The sequence below is a fragment of the Tachyglossus aculeatus genome, chromosome 18 (assembly GCF_015852505.1).
Source record: "Tachyglossus aculeatus isolate mTacAcu1 chromosome 18, mTacAcu1.pri, whole genome shotgun sequence".
Classification (NCBI taxonomy): domain Eukaryota; kingdom Metazoa; phylum Chordata; class Mammalia; order Monotremata; family Tachyglossidae; genus Tachyglossus; species Tachyglossus aculeatus.
Window position 1 is genome coordinate 13,310,540 of NC_052083.1, and position 27,207 is coordinate 13,337,746.

The 27,207-nt window shown below is 40.3% G+C and overlaps 1 protein-coding gene across 1 annotated transcript in view; it reads left to right on the forward strand.

Moving 5' to 3' along the window:
- The window catches only part of CNTNAP2 (contactin associated protein 2), a 1,198,489-nt gene that overhangs the window by 80,639 nt on the left and 1,090,643 nt on the right, over window positions 1-27,207 (forward strand). The window lies entirely within an intron of this gene.

Genomic DNA, 27,207 nt, shown 5'->3' on the forward strand with positions numbered 1-27,207 from the left:
GGAATGGGAGAAGATGGGGGCTCCTGGAAAGAGATGGGGTTGGATTTGAGGTGTTAAGCTGTAGCAACCCTGGAGAAGGGGTGAGTGGAAAGGATAATAATAATAATGATGGTATTTAAGTGCTTACTATGAGCACAGCACTGTTCTAAGCATTGGGGAGGATACAAAGTGATCAGGTTGTCCCATGTGGGGCTCACAGTCTTAATCCCCATTTTACAGATGAGGTAGCTGAACTGGGTTCATTTGAACCCATGACCTCTGACTCCCAAGCCCGTGCTCTTTCCATTGAGCCACCCTGCTTCTCTAGGTTGTCCCACCGAGGCTTCACAGTCTTAATCCCCATTTAACAGATGAGGTAACTGAGGCACAAAGAAGTTAAGTGACTTGCCCAAAGTCACACAGCTGACAGTTGGCAGAGCCGGGATTTGAACCCATGACCTCTGACTCCAAAGCCCGTTCTCTTTCCACTGAGCCATGCTGCTTCTCTAAGGATCACGTTCAACATTTTGGAGTTAGGTGACCTGTGTTCTAATCCCAGCTGCCATTTGACTGCTGTGTGGCCTTTGGCAAGCCTTTTAACTTGCTTGTACCTCAGTTTCCTCTTCTGCAAAATGGGGATTAAATCCATGATTTCCATCCTACATAGACTGTGAGGCTGATGTGGTACAGGGACTTTGTTCGACCAGATTGTTGTACCTACCTTAGTACTTAGGCCAGTGCTTGGCACATAGTGCTTAATACATAGACCAATTAATATTATTATTACTTATTTCACCTTAGAGGGCCTGGGGTTTGTTTTACTTACCTCAACGGGAAAAAAGTTATATGGTTCCAACCTCATTAGCTCATATGTACTCCAGTGCTTAGTACAGTGCCTGACACATAGTAAGCACCTAATACCATATAAAATGGGTATCTTTGAGGTTTCTAGCTCAACAAAATATGCTCCTCTGACAGGCAACTCCCGAGAAGTGGTTCCTGGGGAGAACATTCACAGAATTACAGGAACAGAATCATATTGATCTAATGCCCATCTCTTCACTTTGAACTGACTACTAAATCGTGCTACATGTTCTTAAGATGCTTTTTCCATCAATCAATCAGTGTTTAATTATTCATTCCTTCATTCAATCGTATTGAGCACTTACTGTGTCCAGAGCACTGTACTAAGCGCTTGGGAAGTACAAGTCGGCAACATATGAAGATGGTCCCTATCCAACAACGGGCTCACAGTCTAGAAGGGGGAGACAAAACAAAACATGTGGACGGTTAATTGTGGTATTTGTTAAATCCTTAAGTCTGCCAAGCAAGATACGAGAAATTCAGGTTCCACATGGGGCACATAGTATACGAGGGAGGGAGAACAGGTATTGAATTCCCATTTTACAGGTGAGGGAACTGAGGCTCAGAGAAGTCAAATAACACCCAAGGTCACAAAGTAGACAAGTGGTGGAGCCAGGATTATTTATTCAGTGCTTACTCTGGGCCACACACTGGAGAATGCAGCGGGGTGTAGTGAAGAAGTTAAGAACATGACAAAGAGAGAAGCAGCATGGCTCAGTGGAAAGAGCATGGGCTTTGGAGTCAGAGGTCATGGGTTCAAATCCTGGCTCTTCCAATTGTCAGCTTTGTGACTTTGGTCAAGGCACTTAACTTCTCTGTGCCTGTTACCTCATCTGTAAAATGGGGATTAAGACTGTGAGCCCCCTGTGGGACAACCTGATCACCTTGTAACTTCCCTAGTGCTGAGAACAGTGCTCTGCACATAGTAAGCACTTAATAAATGCCATCATTATTATTATTATTTTTTCCCTACAGTCCTTAAATGTAAATAAGGACATCCTCATAGAGACTTGAGATTTGGGCTCAGTAGATCTATTCTCCAGTGTAAAAGGAACTTGCTCTGTGCTGCTTTCATTTTAAAATTTAGTCAGGTCTACTCTAATATGGGAACTGTGTTCTTCTGAAACCTGGATTAAGGTGTAGAGTACTACGTGCATGGACATAACTGTTTCTTCCAACATTACATTATATCCAGATAGGCCCACACCATGGGAAGGACATTCCATATTAATATTGTTGTGTTTCTTCTAAATTGTGTAGTGAAAACTTTCATTAGGGAAACTGTATTCTCTAAGAACAATCATTCACTCACTCTATGCAGAGCACCGTACTAAGCCCCTAAGAGAGTATGGTATGTAACAGTTGGTAGACATGCTCCTTTCCCACAAAGAGTTTACAATCTAGAATGGGAGACAGATATTAAATGAATTGTGAAGGAGGGGTGAATAAAGAGTGTAAATCAATATGCAAGGATGATGCAGAAGTGAATGGGAGAGGTTGAAATGTGGGCTTAATTAGGGAAGCTCTCTTGGAGATGAGCTTTCAGTAAGGCTTTGAAGGTGGGGAGAGTGATAGTAATAATAATAATAATAATAATAGTGGTATTTGTTAAGTGCTTACCATGTGCCAAACACTGTTCTAAGTGCTGGGATAGATTCAAGGCAATCAGATCATCCCAGGTGGGGCTCACAGTCTTAATCCCCATTTTACAGATGACGTAACTGAGGCACAGAGAAGTTAAACAACTTACCCAAAGTCACACAGCTGCCAAGTGGCAGAGGCAAAATTAGAACCCATGACCTCTGACTCCCAAGCCTGGGCTCTTTCCACTAAGCCACGCTGCTTCATATCTGGTAGTGCATTGGATATGAAGACGGAGAGAATTCCAGGACAGAGGCAGCACATGGGTGAGAGTTTGGTAGTGAGATAGATGAGATCAAGGTATAGTGAGTAGGTCACCATTAGGAGAGCAAAATCTGGAACCTAGGTTGTAGTAGGAAAGCAGTGAGGTCAGTCAGAGGTGGCAAGGTGATTGAGTGCTTTAAAAGTTCATATACATAAAGGTTCATATACAAGGAACCTTTCCTGTGTCCTAATGGAGAGATATTAAAATTCTTGAAGTTCTTAATGTTTACCTGTATTACTGACGTTTAAAGAAAACTTGACTTTTCTGGAAGCATATTTTTTCCGATGCCAGCTGAGGTCACTTCAGGATACATGTGTAATTTTTGTTCAAACCCGAAAAGACGCATTGAACAACAATAAACAAAGATACTAAGCAAATCACCTGAAAATAATTAGCAGACAAATGGCATGACTGTTGAACTTGAAGGAAGAAGCTCTTTCATTAGCATTCACTAAGTACACAAATTGGTGAGGGACACAATCTAAAATTGTAATCTTACCACTTCACACACAAGTGCTTCTTTTATAACCTTCGATTCATCCTCTCCCTTGGTGTAAACTCTCTCTTTTCTTATCTTATGACACTCAAAAGTCAGAGTTATCCAGATTCAAAGAGTACTTGAAAGCTCTCTGCCTTGGGAGAAATTAAACAAGAACCCTATCTCAAGCAATTGAAAATACTGTAAACCATCGGCCTTTCTCAAACCAACAATGGATCGGTTTGGACAACCAGCTTCCTGAATCTAGTCAGCCGTTTTCCTTTTTCAAACTGACCTATTTAAAAAAAAATCTGTTCCTTCACATCTGGTTGTGAAATATACAGCTCCCTTGCAATAGGCAACGCGAGTCCCTCTAGGCTATAAACTTGTTGTGGGCAGGGAACATGTCTGCCAACTCTGTTGTACTGTCCCAAGCATTTAGTGAGTGCTTTGTACATACTAAGTGCTCAATGAATACCACTGATGAGGATGGTGGTATTCTCGGGTAGGATGTAGGTGTCACAATGTACATGCTCATCACCTAAAGGGTGAAACTTCATTCACACCTAATGGATTTAGGGTTGATTTTAGTGTGAGCAGAGGGCAGGTAGGTGTGGACCCACAGAATATAGGGCTTTTATACCCCCCTCCCCCAAACCAAGCCTTTGGGCATATCATCATCAATCATATTTATTGAGCGCTTACTGTGTGCAGAGCACTGTACTAAGCGCTTGGGAAGTACAAGTTGGCATATGCATTCAGACTTCCTACCCACAAGGATTACGTGGGTACATTTATACTAAAGGTGAGGCATTTTCTCATCCTAATAATTCTGAACTAGTATAGAAGCTTTCAAGAAAAAAAATAAAAAGTAATTTTTAGATTCCCAACCCCCCATGCAACATAGCAAATAGTGTTTTGAAAGACAAACCGAAGTAATGATATGGGAATTTGGCTATTCAATGTCCATTTGCAATCATTTAAAAATTGGCAAGGATTTTAATCAAACACATTCAGTCAGCCTCCCTGTAAAGATTGATAGATAGTTAAACTGACCTTAGGAAAGCAGGTATGTGATTGCTGAACTTTTTAAATTAAGGTGTGACAGTGTGATTAGAATGTAAATGCAAGGACATAGACTAGGAGCAACAGCTTTAAAAATGCCACTAGATTTTTGTTTTATGATTCTGCTAAAATGTACTCAAGGCTTGCAGCTATAGTTGCAGAAAGGCTAATTTGTTTCCAGAGATATTGGACTGAAATTTTTAGTATAATAGCATAATGTTCAATCCTTGACTTATATTTTGACTCACATCTGCAACATATTTATGGGAAGAAAAGAGTTTCTGAATTAGTGTGAGTATATGTTGCCTTTTCTTTCATCCAGAACTCAAGCTGAACCCATATCAAACATTTTTGAGAGATTTAAAAATTATTAAACTTTAAAAAAGAATCCTTCCCGTTCTGATGTTCACTCACTTTGTAAGCCTACTTGGAACTGAATGAGAGCATTACAAATCTATATGGTAGGCTCTGTTCATGAAATTTCAAACTCACCTTTGAAGGATCAAGAGATCTGAAGAGTTGGAGAATGCTTACAATAGATACAACAAAGGGCTCAGAAACCTGGATCTGAATTTTTCTGCCTGCCACTGACTCGTCCGAGCAATCTCTTCATCCAAGGGTGTTCCAGCTTCTCAGCCATTAAATGGATGCTATGGAGCAAGAAGCAATCAAGACTGAATTAGGACATTTCCATCAAATAGTATATAGATTAAAAAAAAAGAAACAAAACAAAAAGACCGAGATGAAATCTTAGGGGATCATGCCTTGCTGCCTAGTGAATTTTATGACTCCAGCCTCATCTGTAACATTTTTTTTTTGTTTAATGTAACAATTAATACTGGTTTCCCAGGTAAATGCCAGATTGGGCTCTGAGGAAAATTGTAGGCTTTGTTGTGTCTCCTGATTTGTGTAATTGGTTGCGTACCTGACATCTGGTGTCTGTGGTTTGGCAGGTTGGCATTCCCCATGGGGTGTCCACCTGGATTAAGGACAGTGTCCTATCTCCACCTGTCCAGCAGTGAGTGGAGTGGCAGGAAATGCTTGAACTGCTGTTTGTCTCTTTGGGCGAGCTTAATAATAATAACTGTGGTATTTGCTAAATGCTTACTATGTGCCAAGCACTGTCCTAAGCCTTAGGCAGGTTACAACATAGATCAGGCGCAGTCCCTGTCCCACATGGGGCTCACAGTGTAAGGTTTGAGGAAGAACAGGTATTGAATACATATTTTACAGATGAGGAAACTGAAGCCCAGAGAAGTTAAATGACTGGCCCAAGAATCACAGCAGACAAATGGCAGGGCCAGGATTAGAACCCAGCAGGTTGCCCTACTTCCAGTTCTGTGTTCCTTCCACGGGGCGTTGCTGCCTCTCGATCTAAGTAAGAAGTGCATACCTCCTTAATGACAAATTGTGTCTCAATAACCATGACAGTGCCAGCATTTGCTTGACTAGTAAGTTTCTGGCTCTGGAAGCAAATAACTGGAAATTTCCCATTGGTAAATTATTAGTTTTCACATCATTAGGTAACAGATACGATACAATTGGCAAAGGTATTTAGCAGAATCATATGAGTGATCTCTTCCATAATATAGTTATCAGTGGTATTGAGTTTTTATTTTGTGCAGTGCATTGTATTAAGAGCTCAGGAGAGTACAGTGTAACAGAGTCGGTAGACATTTTCGCTGCCTCTAATGATTCAGATTCTGCAGTGACTCCATTCTCATTGCAAATGAGGAAGGCATCTGACAAGGTGGTGATGATGCTTGAAACCTACTGAGTAGCACTGCAAAGATGAGTGACCTGAACAAAACAAAACGATAAGATATTTGCTATAACTTCTGAGGAAGTTGCTACCACAGTCAAAGCAATGACAAATACTAAAGCATTTTTTCCAATAAATGAAGCCATTTCTGCCATGATTGTCAAACAAGGAGGGGGAATAATGCTAAGGTAGGCTTTTCGTCAATTTATCTCTTAACTGCATTTGGGAATCATTCATCCATCCAGTCAGTTGCATCTGTTGAGCGCTTACAGTGTGTAAAGCACTGTACTAAGCATTTGGGAGAGTACAATACAATAATAAACAGACATATTCCCTATCTAAACCAGCTTAAAGTCCAGAGTGGGGGGTGGGGGGATAGACCAAGACCTATATGTATCAATAAGTGCTACGGGCCTGGGAGAAGAGGAAAAAGGGTCTTAAGGAAGGCCTCCTGGAGGAGGTGTGCCTTCAATAAGGCTTTGAAGGATGGGAAGAGAAATTGTAAGCATATTCTGATCCCCTGGGAAACAGTTCCAATTCAGTGAGCTCTGAGTGTCACCGATTATAGGTGATGATGAATGATGCTAGCTATGCTATAAAAAGAGGATGAAAACAGTCTTGCAGATAATCATGGACTACTTCATGGCATTAGCATTTGACTGATAATACGTGCATAACTCTATGCTCCAACCTACTTTCAGGACACTGTACATATAATCCACCTATCAGCAGGTGATTGGTAGGAGCTGGAACTAGAGCTTACCCCTCTGCCTCCCAGAATCATGGGGTTTCTACCTGACCCTAAGGCAGTATTCCAGGCAGCCAATCAGCAGGATTACGGGGAGAGATATCCCAGCACTCCCAAGCATATATCGTCAATCGGGAGAACTTCTGGATCACAGTAGACACTCAGGGAAGACCCGCTAGCTCCTGAAAAGTCTGTCATCTCTTTTGTGTCTACCAACTGGACCGTACTCTCTCAAGCTCTTGGTGCAGAATTTTTTTTTTTTTACGGTATTCAATTGCTTACTATGTGCCAGGCTCTGTACTAAGCCCTGGGGTAGATCCAAGCTAATCATGTAAAATATGGTCTATAATCAATCAATCGTATTTATTGAGCACTTACTGTGTGCAGAGCACTGTACTAAGTGCTTGGGAAGTACAAGTTGGCAACATATAGAGACAGTCCCTACCCAAAAGTGGGCTCACAGTGTAAAAGATAACAATAATAATAATGATGAAAATGATGGTATTTATTAAGCACTTACTATGTGCAAAGCACTCTTCTAAGAACTGGGGAGGTTACAAGGTGATCACGTTGTCCCGTGGTGGGCTCACAGTCTTAATCCCCATTTTACAGATGAGGTAACTGAGGCACAGAGAAGTTAAGTGACTTGCCCAAAGTCACCCAGCTGACAGTTGGCGGAGCCCGGATTTGAACCCATGACCTCTGACTCCCAAGCCTTGCTCTTTTCCACTCAGCCACCCTGCTTCTCTATGGGTCCATGTCACCCTGGGGCTCACAAGCTTCATCCTCACTTTCCAGATGAGAAAACTGAGGCCCAGAGAAATCATGTGACTTGCCCATGGTCTCCCAGCAAATGATGGAACTGGGCTTAGAAGCCAGGTCCTTCTGACTCCTAGGCCTACTCTCTACCCACTAGGCACACTGCTTCTCTGTACAAAGTGCTCAATAAATACCATTGATGGACAATAAATATTGTTGATTGATTGTTGTTGACAAAATGGCTTGTTTACCAGCCCTTTTTTCAGTTGGGAGGAAAGGGAGCTTGACAGTTTCTTCATTAATAAACATGCATTCATGAGCGGGGTGATTTTGTGGGTTTTTTTATTTTTTAATGAGCATAGATTTTTGCCTGGGGCTTACATGGGTAATGATTCTGAGATTGTGCATCCTTTTTCACATAATTCATATTCTTTTGTGGTGTCATCAGAATGCATTTTCCTTTCACTGGTCCTGTGTTTGCAGTTGCAGGATAGTCTCTTTTGATAAAATAATATTTATTCAGCAATAGTAATTTCCTTGGCAGCTTGAATTTTTTAGTAGGGCATGTTTAATGTTTCAAAATAATCCGTTATTCCAGACTCCTCTTTGCCTCTGAGAGCATATTGCTTTTTGTTGGATCCATATTCAGGTCATCTTTCTTTTGTCTTTGTTGAATTGATATACAGAAGTATTTTGTGTACAGGTAGAATGCTTCACTGAAAAGTCTTCATTTTCCTTTTTAAAACTTAAAATCTTTCAGCAAATCCTTCTGCCTATTGGGGAGCATTTCTTTCAGGTTAGTATTTTTCATTTCACTTTCAACTGTGAGCTTACTTTCAGGTTTAATTTAGTATGTTTCCATGATGAAAGACATAATAGGGAAACAGTTGAGATGCTCTATGTCCTACTGGAAAAAGCGTGGACTTGGGGGTCAGAGGACCCGGGTTCTAAACCCGGCTCTACCAGTTTTCCACTATGTGACCTTAGGCAAGTCACTCAACTTCTCTGTGCCTGCTACCTCATCTGTAAAATGAGGATTAGGACTGTGAGCCCCATGTGGGATATTAGCTGTGCCTAACTTGATTAACTTGTATCTACTACAGTGATTAATACAGTGCCTGGCATGTAGTAAGAGTTAAACAAACACCATAAAAAACCTTGATCTTTATCCCATCAGCAAGATTCCTTGGAGAATTAGAAGCTGTTTGGGTATACAGATTTATAGTATTTGATTTTCCTCCAGTTTTTTGGAAGACTATCCAGCTACTTGTACTTAGCTAAGCTTTCAAATGTCCAATGCTTATGTTTGCCCTCAGCAACTTAGACAACATGTGTCCATAACGGTCTCTTCAGTTTTCTAGATTCTATAATGCACTTTCTTAATAGACTGTAAACTCATCTCTAGATCGTAAACTCATGGGCAGGGAACATAACTACCAATTTTGTCGTACTGTCCCAAGCACTTAGTACAGTACTCAATTAAAAAAAAAAGATTTATTAATACTCACCAAAATTGGAGAACTTTAAAATCACATAGAAAATAGTACAGCTAGATGTATTCATTGAATTAAATGAGATATATTTAATATGGTATGTTTTTCTTTGCACTGTTGTCCTTGAGAGAGCTGAACGCAGACCAAACTGTGGGAAAATCTCTGCTGAAGAATGAATGAAATGCATATTTACCTTTTTAAGAAACTTATCCATTTAGTATGAAATTCTTAGGTTAGAAAAGGTCAACAGTGATTTCAGAATACTGTATAGGCCTAAGCATTAAATCTCTGAAAGTCTTAAAGGGAGATTACTTTAGAAAACCTTGGATTCTCCAAAGTTGGAATTGTTTTGGACAGGCAAACATGTTCTATACTTATACTGACCCCTAGTGCTGAAATAAATAGAAAAAGTGGAAGAGGGGGAAAACAGTTGAGTCTTATCATTTCTATTATGTTCGGGCCTGATAGAAATTGGGAAAAACAGGAAGATCAGGAAACAGTGATACAAATTCAACAGTTAATGGTTTGGTTGTAAAGTAAGTTACCCTGCAAAGCAAGACGTTTCTGAAATTAAAATATTACTTTTTAAGTCTGATTCCATTTAGTATATCTGCAGTAGAAGCTGTTTGCTATATATATATATATATATATATAAAATTATGTACCCCTATCACTATCATAGTCCGCTAGTTTTCCCCACACACCAAATGCATCATGGTGATTAATACACTCATAAAAGAGATAAGGGAAGTGGATGTAGATTTTTAAAAAGGGTGAATTATTTTCCCTGAAAGAAATTGAATTTTAGAGCTGATATGAGGGAGGGAATATGTGTGTGTATGCATATGTGCACACACACACACACACACACACACACAAACACTATTAAGCGACTGAAAGCATCTTCTCTGTTTTAGAGACCTTTGGAATTCTTCACCTATAGCACGAGCCCTTCTCACCATCACATTTATTATTGTTTAATTAAATAGCAACAAGTTAAGTGACTCAGAAAGAAACTAACTGAATGAAGCCCCATCCATCTTTTACATAATTAATGATGTTCCCTTGGATGGCACAATTTATTAAATTGCTGAGCAGAACTGCAATATTTTACACTCATGGATTCAGGAGGGAGGAATATTTTAGAACATTTAGAAGTAGCAAATCCAGTTATCATCATCATCATTAGTATTTACTGAGTGCTTATTAGATATTTGCTGCATACAGTACAGATGGGGACCAGAAGGAGGGGAAATATTCCAGAAGAGTTAGTAGGAAATAGAGTTATCATCATCGTCATTCTCATCAGCATTTATCAAGTATTTAGATACTTGGGAGCATGCAGTGCAGACTGGCGTAGGAAGTAGGGGATGGTAGACTTGCCTATTATGTCTGATTATGTATGTCATCTGGCTACTCCATCACAGAGCCCAGCAGACCCAAGCTAATTGAGCTCTAATACTCATCTATAATTGATGTCTACTGTCTTAGGTCACGTTAGTAAAAATGCAGTATCCATCCTGGTTTCAGGAACCAAATTTTCTTCTAAATGACTGTTTTTCCTCTTAAAGCAAAGTTTTGAGGAACTATTGTGTTAGAAATCCCAGGTCTTCATAGTAGTAAACAGCCCACAGGGCATTTACACCGAATGGATAGCATCGGTTACCTCCTTGTTTTTGTCTAGCAGCAAGATCACAAAGTGTTAGTAAAAATGCAATAACCATCCTGGTTTCAGGAACCAAATTTTCTTCTAAATGACTGTTTTTCTTCTTAAAGCAAAGTTTTGAGGAACCATTGTGTCAGAAATCCCAGGTCTTCATAGTAGTAAACAGCCCTCAGGGCATTTACCCCGAATGGATAGCATCGGTTACCTCCTTGTTTTTGTCTAGCAGCAAGATCACAATGTTGACATGTAGTTTTTTCAGTTCAGCTCAATTTATATTTTACCCAAGTTTGGATGTCAAGACTAATTGGAGTATATCAAGCAGAAAAGAATCTGTACATATTTTTGGAAATCTGGAAGGAAAGCCCTGGCTTAAAGAAGGGTATTGAAATTCTGCTGTAGGCTGAACATGTATAACCAGCACTGGAATTAGAATAGAATACCCATTAGCGATACTGATTTTATGTGCAGCAGATTCACTTATGTCAGAAATTGCTATTCACAAATTCCCACAACTACAGGATAAAGGAACACCCACTGAAGCCTGAAGGTTGTTTATTGAAAACAAACAAGGAAATACTTTATCACTCAGCAGGTGATAAGTATTTGGAATGCACTACCACAGGATGTTGTACAGGCAGAAAATATGATTAGGCTCAAGAAGGATTTGGATAAATTCATGGATTATGGATACATAATAGGTTTATTAGATGAAAAAATTAAAAGATGTTGGAAGGATCACTCCTATCAACACAGATGGATATCAAGGACAGTCAGTGGGGCTCATCTTCTGGCTGGGAAATCCCTACCCTCCTCAAATCTGGAAGACCGCAGTTCTGCCCATCTTCAAAGCTTTTGTAAAATCCCTCCTCTTCCAGACACATTTCCTGATTAAGCTCCAGTTAGTGTCTGTCCAGTAGCTGTCCTTAGAACTAAAGGTTCTACATCCATGTTTAGCACTTGTGCATATCCTCTTATTAATTGATGCCATTTAAAAAATCTCATTATCCCTCTTTACTTCTGGTATCACCAACTCAAGCATATTTTCCTCTCCTCTTCTATCTGTTACTAGTTCATATTTGTCAGTCTTCCCTTCAGTTGTACACATCTGGAGGGCAGAGACCATGTTTGACTCAACTGAATTCCCCATGTTTTATCATAATGCTCTGCGCACACAAAATTCTCAGTTAATACTATTGATTGGATGCTTTAATGCTGTCAGAGATAGAGATTAGATAGGAAGGAAATTGGTTGACTCGTATGGAATTGCTTAATCAATCAATCGTATTTATTGAGCACTTACTGTGTGCAGAGCACTGTACTAAGTCCTTGGGAAGTACAAGTTGGCAACATATAGAGACAGTCCCTACCCAACAGTGGGCTCACAGTCTAAAAGGGGGAGACAGAGAACAAAACCAAACATGCTAACAAAATAAAATAAATAGAATAGATATGTACAAGTAAAATAAATAGAGTAATAAATATTTACAAATATGTATACATATATACAGGTAATATGTATATTCTATATCATGTTATGTTATATCATGTTATCAAGAATATGTTATGTTCTTGTGGACTTGAAATTCTTAGACAAAAAACAAAAAAAACACACACTGGCTGTGCCTATGAGGAATAAGGTTGACAAACTTTAGTATTTTTGTACCTCAAGGGAAGAAATGTGCAAATGGAAAATTTTTGTTTCAAGTAAGACTTCCCTGAAAAATCTTAATATTTTAATTTAATATCCTTATACTCTCATTTCCTGTTTCTGCAACTCATTTTAATGTCTGTCGTGTTATCTAGACTGTAAGACCCTTGTGGGCAGGGAACATGTCTACCAACTATTATAGTGTATGCTCTCAAATGCTTAGTACAGTGCTCTGCTCACCGTAACCACTCAAATACCACTGATTGATATTTCATTTGTAACGTCCTCTTCTAGTTTTCCTCGGAGTGGGGAGAGTGCATTCTTAAAAGCACAGATTGTGTTTGTTTCCATGGTAGTAACAGATCTATCCCTCTATGATTTGCACATGTGGCTCAAAAAAGATCACTGTGGGATTGTGTCAGTGGAACCAGAAAATATAATAGCCTGACTGTTCTTAGGTCCTTTCCCTTCATGTCCAGGATGTGTGACTTCATTGTCTCTTTCTTCTTTATTAATGAAGACTATATTCCAAAGCAAGATGGGGAAGAATTGAGCCGAATGCTTGTTTTTTTTCCTCAATGATCTACTTCATATTGCAAATAGTAAGGATTGTGGAAACATTCCTGGTTATTCTTTTGCTTGTTTGACCATTTTCCATATTGGCTGCATTGACCATTTGTTTGCTTGCCCATTTCTGACTGAGATTGCGATTTTTTCACTGAATTAATGACAAAGGTAATTTTTTCCTTGACAATATTGGTAGCATAGAGCGTATTACATGAATTGTAATTATTTAATATTAGCTCTGGAGAAATACTGTGCAATAAAATTTATTCCTAGAGGAAAACTCTTCAAGCATAGTTTTAATTAATAATACAACCTACAAGTGAAATGATTTATAAATTCTAGAAATGTGTCACTTAAAAGTGTAATCAAAGTTTGTTTCTTTAGTAGCAATAAAATATAAAAATAGCCCGTTGGTTCCATCAGGAGCCAATATTTTGGAAAATTGATTCTCCTGGCTGGAAGAAACTAAAAAACAGTGTTATGAAATGTACTAGCAAAGTGAGATGTGGAGTGAAGACATTAGCCTCCCTGATATATTGGGTGCAGTATTATATAATACATCTTTAGTGCTTGCCCTTAAATGCCACCAATATAATTCACCTTTCACTTGTGTAATATACTTTCAGAAGGTGCTCCTTGTCAACATTGCTGCAAGGTGAAGATAAAGATAAGCTACATTAAATATTTACTACACAACTTATTAAAAAGACAATGAATCATGCAATAACTACTTGCTCTCTATGGTGCTTGACATCAATGTCAAGGCTTCCAGTAATCAATTCACCTACTGTAATAATGCCATAGAAGCATGAAATGTTTGAAAATATAGTCCTTTCTTTCTCTTGTTGTCCCTGAATGGTAAATATTTGATCTGAAGTCAGAATTTGTTTCACCACATTTACCTTCATTTTTGCTACTATTTGCAGATTTAGGCTATCTGGTGAGTTATTCTTTACATGCTAGCATTTCAAAGGCATAAAAAATAGATTTGACATAACTCCTCAGAGAACCCTAGCAGCACATATTCAATGCCTATTCTGTGGAGGGTACTGCATTAAGAGCTTGGCATATAAATCAACAACAGTTTTTTATGGTATTTTGTTAAGTGCTCACTATGTGCCAGGCACTGTATTAAGTGCTGGAGTAGATACAAACTAATCAGTTTTGACACAGTCAGTATCCCACAAGGGGCTCACAGTATTAATCCCCATTTTACAGATGACATAAAGTGTTAGAAAAGCTATGTACCTTGCCCAAGGTCAAACAGAAGACAATTGGTAGAGACCAGATTAGAACCCAGGTCCTCTGACTCCAAGAACTTATGTTCTCTATCCACTAGCCTATGCTGATTCTCATCTGTTGAGGCACTTAAAAAGGATATTAGAATTACATCTTTATACTCAGCCATTTCCCCTTTCTGAAATAACTTTGGATGTCTGTCTTTCCCACTAGATGGTAAACTTTTTGTGAGGAGGGATCATGGTTACCAAGTCTATTGCGCTGTACCCATCCAAGTGTTTAATACAGTGCTTTGCACATCAAAAGCCTTCCAAAAAATACCACTGATTGACCGACTGATCGCTAAGTAAGTGATTAACAAGGAAGTGGGGTGGTTCAGTCCTTATTTATGTAACTTTAAAGTGGTAATAAAGTGATTGCCTTCTTTCCAGAAGATAACATAGACTCATTATCATTATCATTTTGACCATTATAGCAACTGATAGTTTGCAAAATTTGCATATTTGGCCTGATATTTCTCACATACTTTTTAGCTTGTCAGATAATATGGTGAAATTTAATACTGCAAAATTACACATGCCTCAGTCCCTGTCTCAGGAAGGGAAAAAGGGCACCTTAATTATCAAGAGTTGAAATTAGGGTGATTTGTGTTGCTTGCTCACTTGACTAATTAATGAGGTAATGTAATATCCTTTTCTACTGATTTGTTGGTGATTGTAAATCAATAAAATATTATGGGAGGGAATGAGAAACTGAAAAGCTCTCGTGTTGACCTCCCTTAATTTCTCAATAACCCTATTTGCACAAAGTCCACTATAATAAGTGTAATTAATTGGGACTGTTGTCGATTACTTAAAAGAGGCAAAGAATTGATGGATCATGAAAATTGAAATCATTTAATTATCCATGCACCACTAGGACAGGGCCAAGACACAAATTTTGAGAACTGAAGACTTCTCTACTTCTGTTTTTACTCTGTGAATGTCCTCTTAATTAAAAAAAAAAAAAAGTAGACTGATTTAACTTCCAGTTCAACCAGCAATGGATTTTTGCCATCTGCTGAGAGAGATTTTTAGGGGAAATAATGCATATTTCTGCTCATTAGCCTGCCTGGAATTTATTCCTCAGCTGCTCTTGATCACTTCATATTTTTGGTCTTGTCCATACTCAGAATGGAATTCCTTCAGATAAAGTCTCTCAGTATCCTGGGATTTGCAGTATGTACGTAAATATATGATTCGGGGCTTAAATTCCTCTTTTCTCCTGCTTTCCTAAATGCCCGAATTAAAGAGAAGGACACAACGACAAAGTAAAATAGTAATTCATTAAAAATGGACATTTGATTTTCTAAGTTAAGTGTTTTAGGATTTTTTGACTGGTACCAAAGCCATCTAATAAAACATGTATGTAAATATACACACCTCTCTAGAATGTAAACTCATTATGGGCAGGGACCATGTCTACCAACTCAGTTTCATTGCACGCTCCCAAACACTTAATACAGTGTTTTGCATATTTGAGTGCTTACTTGGTGCTTGATTGATTGATTGAAGACTTTCATATTCAAAGAAAATACCACCGATGGTGATGGTGAAGTTCACCTCTTGGTGCACGTATAGCTGAAAAGGCCAGTGACAGATTAATTGGCCAGATTAAAATGTTGGCTCTTCTGATGTACTTAACATTTATTGCCCCTGACAGTGAATTCTCTCTTGCCTCCTTGCCTCTCCCTCCATGTAAATCTTTTGCTCAAAGAGAGTCGGTTACTCTCTTTGTGATGGCACTGTGCCAGCATGGCATAGTGGATAGGCTGTGGGTCTGGAAGTTAGTAGGTCATGGGTTCTAATTCTGACCCTGCCACTTGTCTGCTATGTGGCCTTTGGTAAATCACTTCAGTTCTCTGTGCCTCAGTTACCTCATCTGTAAAATGGGACACTAGACTGTGAGCCCCTCATGGGAAAGGGACTGTGTCCAGTGCAATTTATAGGTCTCCGCCCCAGCCTTTGTACAGTGCCTGGCAAATAGTGCTTAACAAATACTACAATTATCCTTATTATTAGTACCAACTCTGTTATACTGTATTTTCCCAGGTGCTTAATACAGTGATCAGCATGCAGTAAGTGCTCAATCAATTATTATTGATTGACTAAAGATGGGTAGATATGATAGCACACCCAAACATACTTGTCAACCAGCTAGCCAACCAACCAGAGGGTCATCATGGGTCCCCTGAAACAATTGGTCTGGGGAGTAAATGACAATTGTATGGGGTACTGATTAGGATGAGAAGTTAGAACAAATAAATAGTGAATTTTGTAGGTACTTGTTTGTCCTGAATTCAAGATGAACCCAGGTAGAGTACCAATTTGGAAAAGATGATTTTTCATTTTAAATGACACTCAATCTGCCACATAATTTTGCACTCATGAACTCCCTCATGCAAACACCCATCCACTCTCACTCATCTTTCCTACATATTCTGATGTACCTATGCTCATTTATCATAATGTAATCACTCTCTCTGTCTCTGTCTCTCTCTTTTTCTCTGTCTCACACACAGACACATACATTTACTCTCCCACAATTGTCACATTAGTCTCTGGCTCTTTTTCTTAAAGCCAGTGGCAAAAACTGTATACCAAAATGAACAGCAAACTCTGCAGAATACCTTTTCCTGACGTATCACAAAACCACTGGAAATCTCCTTGAACTTCTCGGAAGAGCCATGTGTGGTCAAAAGAGCTCCGGACAAGCATTGAGCCATCCAGATCATCATAGATCCGGTTCAGGAGAAGGCAGGAGAGAGATCGTTGGTAACAGGACACAGTTCAAATGACAGTGCTAATGTGGGCACATTTTCCCGGACATTTTAGAATTGATGACATTGTTTTGGGTGAGTTAAACATATTGCTATCAGAGTATCTTAATTTCAGAACAAAATGATGACTGTCTTGGTGTCAAGTAAAATGTACTTTTAATATGTACAATGTAAGAAACATTCGAAAAAGCAATTGTTAATAGCTAACATTTTCAGATGCATAATTGTCAGGAATCAACTGGGTGCTTTCAAGGTGATGCAAGTAATTACCCTGGGTAATTCAGGGTATTGAACACTGAATCTATAACTTACTGAATAGACCTCCAATGATGTGAAAGAGTTAATCGTTCAGTTATTAAAATGAACTGTATCGTGGTGATTTGGAAGCTAAAAACTCATTTGAGGGCTAGAATTCTTTCAGGCAAAAGAAAACCTAAAGCAAGATATAAAATATATAAAAAAAACTCTAAATGGAATTTCTTAGAGGTTGATGTCACCTTCACAAATAAGCAGGAGTTTGCCAATTTTCTCTTTGACTGAAGATTGATATTGATTTTATATCATGGAAATGATTGATCCAAGGCTCTGTCTTCTCAATTAGAAGTTGAAATATTTTCTGTGGTACCTCTTCCAGGTCAAAAAAACATATATTTCCTTCAGTTTGCCGCAGATTGATAGCAGACGTGAATTTAGATTTCCTTCTCTCTGAACAGGGCTGACATCATAGCTTCTACCTTTTCCTTTGGGCAGTCTTGAACTGAATAAAGTCCTTTATCAGGGCAGCTCAGACACTGATAATAATAACTCTTTGGTTGAGACTCTGTTGCCTGCCACTTATTCACCCACTTACCAGGACACCTTCTAGAGTGTAATGTGAGACAGAAAGGAATATATGCCACTGGAGCCTAGAAAGGTAGAATCAGGGACATCAGTTCCAAGTGGGGAGGCCAGGGAAGCACTACCACCTCAGGAATGGGATTTTAAGGTGGAGACTGTTATTTTTGCACCTACGTTTTTTGGGGGGACTGCCCATCCTGCCTCTCGCAGTAAAATGGAGTCTTGCCTGAGCACTTTTGGTCATGGCTCTCCCTCACTCCCAACCTCAAGTAGCTGTGTGTCCCATCCTTACCCTTTTAGTAGGTTTGTCTTCCTGGGTCTGTGCATGTGACTGACTGGACCCAGTATCATTGATTATCTGGTATATCTGATAATCTTCCCAGGGGCTAAAATCAAACAAACGTTCTGCCTTCCTATAGAACTATGATACAGGTGTAGTGGGAGGTGGCATGTGATTCTCAATTACCCACCCTTGTATGTGTGTCTGAAGATCTGCTTCCATGGCTTTTTGTTTTTCCCTATTCCTGCTCCAAGGGGCTCCTCCCCAGTAAGACTCCCACCCTCATTTATCTCCATGCTCCCTCATTCTTTCCATAATTTTCAACAATTTTAGAATGAAATGTCAGACATAATTTGTCTTCAAAATGTTGCTTATTTAGGTAAATATTAATCAAGTGCATCCCTGATTAAGCCTTCCTTTTCCCCAGCCACCTCTCCCTTCAGCCTCAGCTATGCACTAGGATCTGTGACCTTTCTGCATTTGGTATTCTCCCCACCTCATTTATGTACATATCTGTAAATTATATATTATGAATTATTCATCTTAATGTCTACTTTCCCTCTAGACTGTACGCTTGTCGTGGGAAGGTGTCACATGGGTAGGTATTGTCTCTATCTGTTGCCAAATTGTACTTTCCAAGTGCTTAGTACAGTGCTCTGCACACAGTAAGCACTCAGTAAATGTGATTGAAGGAATGAATATTGTACCCTCCCAAGTGCTTAGCATAGTGCTCCGCACACAGTAACCACTCAATAAATGCCATTGATGATGACTGATGTTGTTTAATTTGTTCTATAATCTTACCTGGTTCTGAAGATAAGCTGGCCTGGCCTTTTTTTCCAGTATATGATGCAGGTTTCTCACTGATTAAATGGGTTAGAGGATAGGGATTTCAGGAGCCTAACTAAAATGTTACAGTTTGGAAAGGCAATGCAGAAATGCCCAGAATGAGACCTGATTTTCATGACACTTTGGGAATGAATGATTAATCTTAACATACTACTATAAATTGAAAATGTCATTTTTGTAGAAATCTCATTTAGCTAGAGTTGTTTATGTGTATAGAAAGTTATCATTTTTAAATGTGAAATTTCATTGTATCCCCAACCTTGTTGGTAAACCTTGAAATTATAAAGCAATTTTAGAAACATTTTAAATTATTGTTTCATAGAGGCTATAAATTTCTGAACACTGTTTTAATCATTTACCTTGGGCATGGATTCAGCTTTTTTGTTCTTTGTAGTTGAGATAAAGATGGAAATATTCCTCTTGCTGAAAATTGCTTTTTTTGAGATGTTATTCATTCATTCAATCGTATTTATTGAGTGCTTACTGTGTGCAGAGCACTGTACTAAGTGTATGATGACTGACCAAGGTTTACTTAACCCAATGACACTGGTATTTTTTTTATCTTTAGATAAACAATGACCCTGAAAACCAATTAACTGTCAGATTAACATTAGCAGTTTTGCTAAACCATGTCACATTTGTGAATTTTGAGCACTGTGAATTAATTTAGCAAAGCCTCAGTACAGAAAGTTAAAAGGGGTATGTAACTTCAATTTGTAGTTGGTATATTAGTTTTTCATTATAAAGGAGTTAAATATGATCAAAATGTGCAGTGATACAGTGCCATATGGGCAAATACTAGTATAGCTACATTCTCAACTACATCCCAGATAGTGTACATTAGGATTTGGGAGTTAGGAGACAATGGAAATGGAATATAATGTGTGGGGAATATTAATCCCGATTGTATCAAGGTTAATGTAATTTATCTGCTGTGTGACCTTGGGAAAGTCACTTCACTTCTCTGTGCCTGTTATCTCATCTGTAAAATGGGGGTTAAAACTTTAAGCCCCATATGGGATATGGATTGTGTCCAAACTGATTAGTTTGTGTAAACCCCAGTACTTAGTACAGTGCCTAGCACGTAGTAAGCACTTAACAAATATCTTTTAAAAATAACAGCTTAAACATCAAGCAAGAAGCTTCCCTCCCATTGTTATTGCAATAGTAGTAGTAGTAGCATTAATAGTATTTAAGTCCATACCATATGTAGAGCAAATCACTTAACTGCTCTGTGCCTGTTACCTCATCTGTAAAATGGGGATTAAGACTGTGAGCCCCCCGTGGGACACCCTGATCGCCTTGTATCCTCCCCAGTGCTTAGAACAGTGCTTTGCACATAGTAAGCGCTTAATAAATGCCATTATTATCATTATTGCTAAGCACTGAGAAATACATTTCTTTCCTGGGTATGCAGTTATTTTCTATGTTTCTTCAAGGCGGGGATATGTACCTGGTAGTCTATGCTGATGAAACATAAAAAATAACTTCATATCCAAGAAAGCAGTAAAGGAAAGCAGTTGACAGGTAGACTGCCCTGAATAGAATGGAAAAGAAAAAAAGAATTTTAACTATTCCCTATTCCAGCAAATTGGTGAAATAAGATGGTAAGGAAAACTGTCAGTGATGCGTCAATTAATGGTGTGATGAGGTTTATGGTTGGGTCTTTTCATCTGAAGAGAGGGGAACGTTGAAATCAGCACAGAACAAAAGCAAAACTTTGTCTTCTACAGAATGCAAAAAAACATAAAAAGAGTATAAAAGTATTAATGGTAATTGCTCTACCCCTTTGCCCTTCTTCCTTCCTGCTGCCTTGGTCCCTACAAGCTTTTTTTTCCCTCCTTTCCCAACCCTAGTGACGATGATGGAATCTCTCATCAGAAGCACAGATTTCTCTGGTGCTGAGAACAGAGGTCATTTTACTGGACCAACAGCAGGGCTCCTGTCATAATCAACTATACTGTGTTGTACAGTATTTTGTCTCTTTCATCCTTAATTCTCACCTTAATGGCCGCCATAGCAGACATCACCTCCATTCTCCTCTGCCCCACCACTTTCCCTTTACTGGTTTGTGCAATGTGATGGTGTCCTTCCTCTCCTAAAATGATACTGCCAACCTTGTTAACCCCATCTTCCATAAACCTTTGCTTTCTCCATCTCCAGCAGGTTTGGAGAATGATTTTCCTACAATGATTGGTTGTAATGTTGAGGGTGGAGCTAATAGATGTTGGGGTAAGTTACCAAAGAGGGTGAAATATTAGTATCATCGTTGTTATGGAACAACGATGATACTTATACTGTGGTATTCGTGTAGTGCTTACTCTGGTCAAGCACTGATGTAAAGCTGCTGGGGTAGATACAGTCCCAAACCACATGGGGCTCACAGTCTGTGTAAGAGGGAGAACAGATGTGGAATCCCCATTTTACAGATGAGGATACTGAGACACAGAGAAGTTAAGTGACTTGTCCAAGGTCACAGAGCAGGCAAATGGGAGGAGCCAGAATTGGTACCCTTGTGCTCTTTCCACTGGGCCACACTGATCCTCAGGTCTATGTCTTATGTAGTGTTGGGTGCTTGGAATCCAGGGTCCACCTATATCAAATGTGTAGAAAACTGGGCTAGGAGTTTAGAGGAGAAAATAAGACATGATCCCTGCCCTCAAGTAGCTTTTGCTCCAGTGCAGGTGACGGTGATTATTTTTGCTCACAGAACATTTTGCCCATTTTGCCACCTTTTGGGGGGATGAAGTGAGACAGGGGAATAAGGGGTTTGAAAAGTGAAAGCAGCTGCAATTCCTTTCACAGCTGTTCCTTCCTGGTTTACCAGACAGAGTGGGATACAGACATCCACCCCTATTCACCACAAGCCCCAGGAGCAGTAGCACATTAGTTACACACTTTTCCCACCATCAGCACAGAGCCAGGTTGGAGATGCCAAGGGAAGAAGTGATACTTCAGTTCATCCTTTGTAGGCTTAGTTCCAGCCCCCTAGCTGAAAGCCAGTTCGTTCAGCCTAAGGGGTGAAATTTTCCCACCCTTGGTCTGATGGAAGGTCAGAATTGAGTGAGGATGTTAGGTCTGATCCCCTTTCTAGTTTTTAGGCAGATTTTTTGTTTCCCCAATTCATGTAGCCTTGTAAATTCTGGAACTGCGCGAGTATCAGAGTGTTTTCCACTTGTTTTCATATACACTCAAAGCATACAATGGATACCCCTAAGCAACTATAGATAATTTTTTTTTTCCCTTCTGTGCATTGAAAGAAATTTACCCTCATATGTTAGAGCTTGGAGGACTATTTAGAAGGGAATGGGGGTTTTGAGTTTCCTGGGATTTGGGCATCTGGGGTTTCCATTTCAATTTGAGGTATGCCATATACCTTTCCTTTTTTTTAAAAATGAATCAAGGAGCAATGCACAATTTGCAGTATTTAATGTAAACTTTGACAGTGCTCCTATATCTCTTTTCAATGCAGCATCCTCTCTCATCTCTCCCTTTCTTCTTCCATTAATCACCTTGATTATTTAATGAAAGTTGGTATGCAATTCCCAAGACAAAGTGCTCCTCTTTATAAACATGATGCATCATAAAGTGATTTAGCATTTTAGAATGAAATGCCAACTTACAGAATAAAGTAAAAATCATAACCCAAGATATCCCAATGAGAATGTCAAAATGAACTAGTCAGAGACAGAAAGACAAAACTGATCCCCCTCTATAACCTTGCTTTGAAGCCCAAGAACAATTCATCAAAAAAGATATTTTTTGTATGGCATTATTTTATGTTTCAGGGATTGCATAAGGAAGAAAGTAATATTAAACAATACTTCAAGGAAAAACTAAATCACAAGTGCAATTCTTACACTGTTAATGTTCAGATAGATAAACTTTTTTCTGTAATACAATTTTACTGGGCAGTAAAGCATTTTAAAGTAATCATCTTAGAATGATTTTATTTTGTAGTGTTTACTACTAGTATGTGCTCTTCATTTTCCAATTTTATCCATACACACAGACAATATTCTCAATTTGATAATGCCAATAAACTACACATCAACTTGGCAGACACTACATCAGATGAACTCTGGCATATTTGCATCAACAATATCTAGTGTAAAAAATATAACTTACATAGAGTCTATAGAGCAAACAAAAATGGATCATATTCCATTTGAAGTTGAATGTTAGAGAATAAAACTGACACGGAAATGAAGGATTATTAAAATGAGTCAGTTGTCAGTTTGTTTCAATTGCCACCTATTTAACGTCCTTAAGCCCCCACCTCCCATTTCCTTAAATAGCTGTCATTATCCTGGTAAAAGATGTCACTGATAACATCTTTATGAGGCCAAGGATATGTTTTAAAGATAATTTTCCTGGGGAAAAAATTCATTTTCAATCTGTAAATGCAGCATACCATTCTGGTGTAAATGAACATCCTCCTATGAGCTAAGATTATACCATGTAAGTAAGCATGGTTCATGTCTTTGGGGATGTATGCCGCGAGATCTTTTTCCAAACCCTCTTAACGCCATGTCCATTAGATGTATATTAGAGTGTATTCCAAGTTTTTATATCCACCAGCCCCTTCCCCACCTATCCATTTCTGCTGCAACCCTGGTGCTACAGGGTTACCCCAAGAGACAAAGCAGGTTGACAACAGGGTGAGGAAAGCAATGGAGAATCCCCAGTTCCCCTGGTCAATCCATGGACTCTTGGGCCAATCAGTTGAGCTATCATAGAGCAAAAACTCCTAGTCTGCATTATTTCTACTGAATATGTTTGAGGTGTTAATGTCCTGACATACGATAGATAGAAAATTCAAGCTCCCCTACTGTGTGTTGTATATTAGGTGGATTAACATCAGGGCCATTCAGATAAAATGTAAATTCTGTGCCTTTATTTTTTTCCAATCTACCATGTTTTCCATGAATAAGGCACAGCTTTACACCCTCTCAAACACTTTATGATTTTGTTCAAGGTAAAGGCAATTCAATTAAGGGCAGCCTAGAGTTCTTTGGGCAATTACAATTGCAGTAAAAACCTTTGTTTTGTTGAAACCTTGAGTAAATGTTGGAGTTCAGCCCGCCTTCTATCTCTCCTTGACGCTGCCAACCTCTTCCTCCACCCCACCTCACCCACTCACCAACTTGGTCATACCCTCGACCTCATCATCTCCTACCGCTGCACTGTGTCCACCCTCACCAACTCTGTGATCCCTCTCTCTGATCATAATCTTCTCACCTGCCTCCTCACTCACACTCCTTTCCCCTGTAAATCCGTATTACTCCCTCACAGAGATCTCCGCTCTCTGGACCCCACCCATCTTTCGGAACGCCTCACACCCCACCTCGCCGCCCTCTCCTCTCTACCCAGTCTTGATGATCAGATTACTGCTCTCAACTCTACCCTTTCTACTCAGCTAGACTCGCTCGCTCCCCTTTCCCTTCGCCGCTCTCGCACCACTAACCCACAGCCCTGGATCACTGCCACTGTCCGCCTCCTTCGCTCTTATGCTCGAGCTGCCGAACGCTGCTGGCGAAAGTCTAAACACCATGCCAACCTCGTTCACTTCAAGTTTATCCTTTCCTGCCTTAACTCAGCCCTCTCTTCTGCCAGACAAAACTATTTCTCCTCCCTTATTGACACCCATGCCCATCACCCCCCGCCAGCTCTTCCGTACATTCAACTCCCTTCTCAGGCCCCCGGTTCCTCCCCCTCCTCCTTCCCTCACCCCCAACGATCTGGCCTCCTACTTCATTAACAAAATTAAATCCATCAGGTCCGACCTCCCCAAAGTCTCTTCCCCCCCTTTCTCCAACCCCCCGGCTCTCAACATTCTCTGCTACTCTCCCATCCTTCCCAGTGGTATCCTCAGAGGAACTCTCCTCCCTCCTCTCAAGTGCTACTCCGGCCACCTGTGCTTCTGACCCCATTCCCTCTCATCTTATGAAATCTCTCGCTCCATCCCTTCTCCCCTCCTTAACTTCCATCTTCAACCGCTCACTCTCCACTGGTTCCTTCCCCTCTGCCTTCAAACATGCCCATGTCTCTCCCATCCTAAAAAAACCCTCTCTTGACCCCACCTCACCTTCTAGTTATCGTCCCATATCCCTCCTACCATTCCTTTCCAAACTCCTTGAACGAGTTGTCTACACGCGCTGCCTAGAATTCCTCAACAACAACTCTCTCCTCGACCCCCTCCAGTCTGGCTTCCGTCCCCTTCATTCCACGGAAACTGCGCTCTCAAAGGTCACCAATGACCTCCTGCTTGCCAAATCCAACGGCTCATACTCTGTCCTAATCCTCCTCGACCTCTCAGCTGCCTTTGACACTGTGGACCACCCCCTTCTCCTCAACACGTTATCTGACCTTGGCTTCACAGACTCCGTCCTCTCCTGGTTCTCCTCTTACCTCTCTGGTCGTTCTTTCTCAGTCTCTTTTGCAGGCTCCTCCTCCCCCTCCCATCCTCTTACTGTGGGAGTTCCCCAAGGTTCAGTGCTTGGTCCCCTTCTGTTCTCAATCTACACTCACTCCCTTGGTGACCTCATTCGCTCCCACGGCTTCAACTATCACCTCTACGCTGATGACACCCAGATCTACATCTCTGCCCCTGCTCTCTCCCCCTCCCTCCAGGCTCGCATCTCCTCCTGCCTTCAGGACATCTCCATCTGGATGTCCGCCCGCCACCTAAAGCTCAACATGTCAAAGACTGAGCTCCTTGTCTTCCCTCCCAAACCTTGTCCTCTCCCTGACTTTCCCATCTCTGTTGACGGCACTACCATCCTTCCCGTCTCACAAGCCCGCAACCTTGGTGTCATCCTCGACTCTGCTCTCTCATTCACCCCTCACATCCAAGCCGTCACCAAAACCTGCCGGTCTCAGCTCCGCAACATTGCCAAGATCCGCCCTTTCCTCTCCATCCAAACCGCTACCCTGCTCATTCAAGCTCTCATCCTATCCCGTCTGGACTACTGCACTAGCCTTCTCTCTGATCTCCCATCCTCGTGTCTCTCTCCACTTCAATCCATACTTCATGCTGCTGCCCGGATTATCTTTGTCCAGAAACGCTCTGGACATATCACTCCCCCTCCTCAAAAACCTCCAATGGCTACCGATCAATCTGCACATCAGGCAGAAACTCCTCACCCTGGGCTTCAAGGCTCTCCATCACCTCGCCCCCTCCTACCTCACCTCCCTTCTCTCCTTCTACTGCCCAGCCCGCACCCTCCGCTCCTCCACCACTAATCTCCTCACTGTACCTCGCTCTCGCCTGTCCCGCCATCGACCCCCGGCCCACGTCATCCCCCGGGCCTGGAATGCCCTCCCTCTGCCCATCCGCCAAGCTAGCTCTCTTCCTCCCTTCAAGGCCCTGCTGAGAGCTCACCTCCTCCAGGAGGCCTTCCCAGATTGAGCCCCTTCTTTCCTCTCCCCCTCGTCCCCCTCTCCATCCCCCCGCCTTACCGCCTTCCCCTCCCCCCAGCACCTGTATATATGTATATATGGTTGTACATATTTATTACTCTGTTTATTTATTTATTTATTTATTTTACTTGTACATTTCTATCCTACTTATTTTATTTTGTTGGTATGTTTGGTTCTGTTCTCTGTCTCCCCCTTTTAGACTGTGAGCCCACTATCGGGTAGGGACTGTCTCTATGTGATGCCAATTTGTACTTCCCAAGCGCTTAGTACAGTGCTCTGCACATAGTAAGCGCTCAATAAATACGATTGATTGATTGATTGATTGATTGAGTGCATATAACCAACTCTACGAGTCTTGATAGAGGCTTATAAAGCACAATTTAATTCTCCTTAGATGTTAAAAGTCTTTTAGATTCAAAACATTGATAGCAGTAGATCATAATTAATCTCTCGTTATCCCTTCAGTTCTTTCCTATTGCCACCACAACTACTAGTAGTACAGAAGTTTATCTAGTTCTGAGGACACCTTTTGAAAGATGGCTTTTTTGCCAACGTTTTCCTTGGTATTTAATGTTTGAGAATATGAAATTGAGATTCTCACGTATTGAATTGTTACTTAGACCAATTCACATAAAAATGTCAAAGAAAACTATTAATAAAATCATTAATAAACAAAGCAGCATGGCCTAGTGGCAAGAACGCAGGCTTGGGAGTCAGAAGGACCTGAGGTTCAATCCTGACTCTGCCATTTATCTGCTGTGTGAGCATGGGCAAGACACATAACTTACCTGTGCCTCAGTTACCTCATCTGTAAAATAGGAATTAAG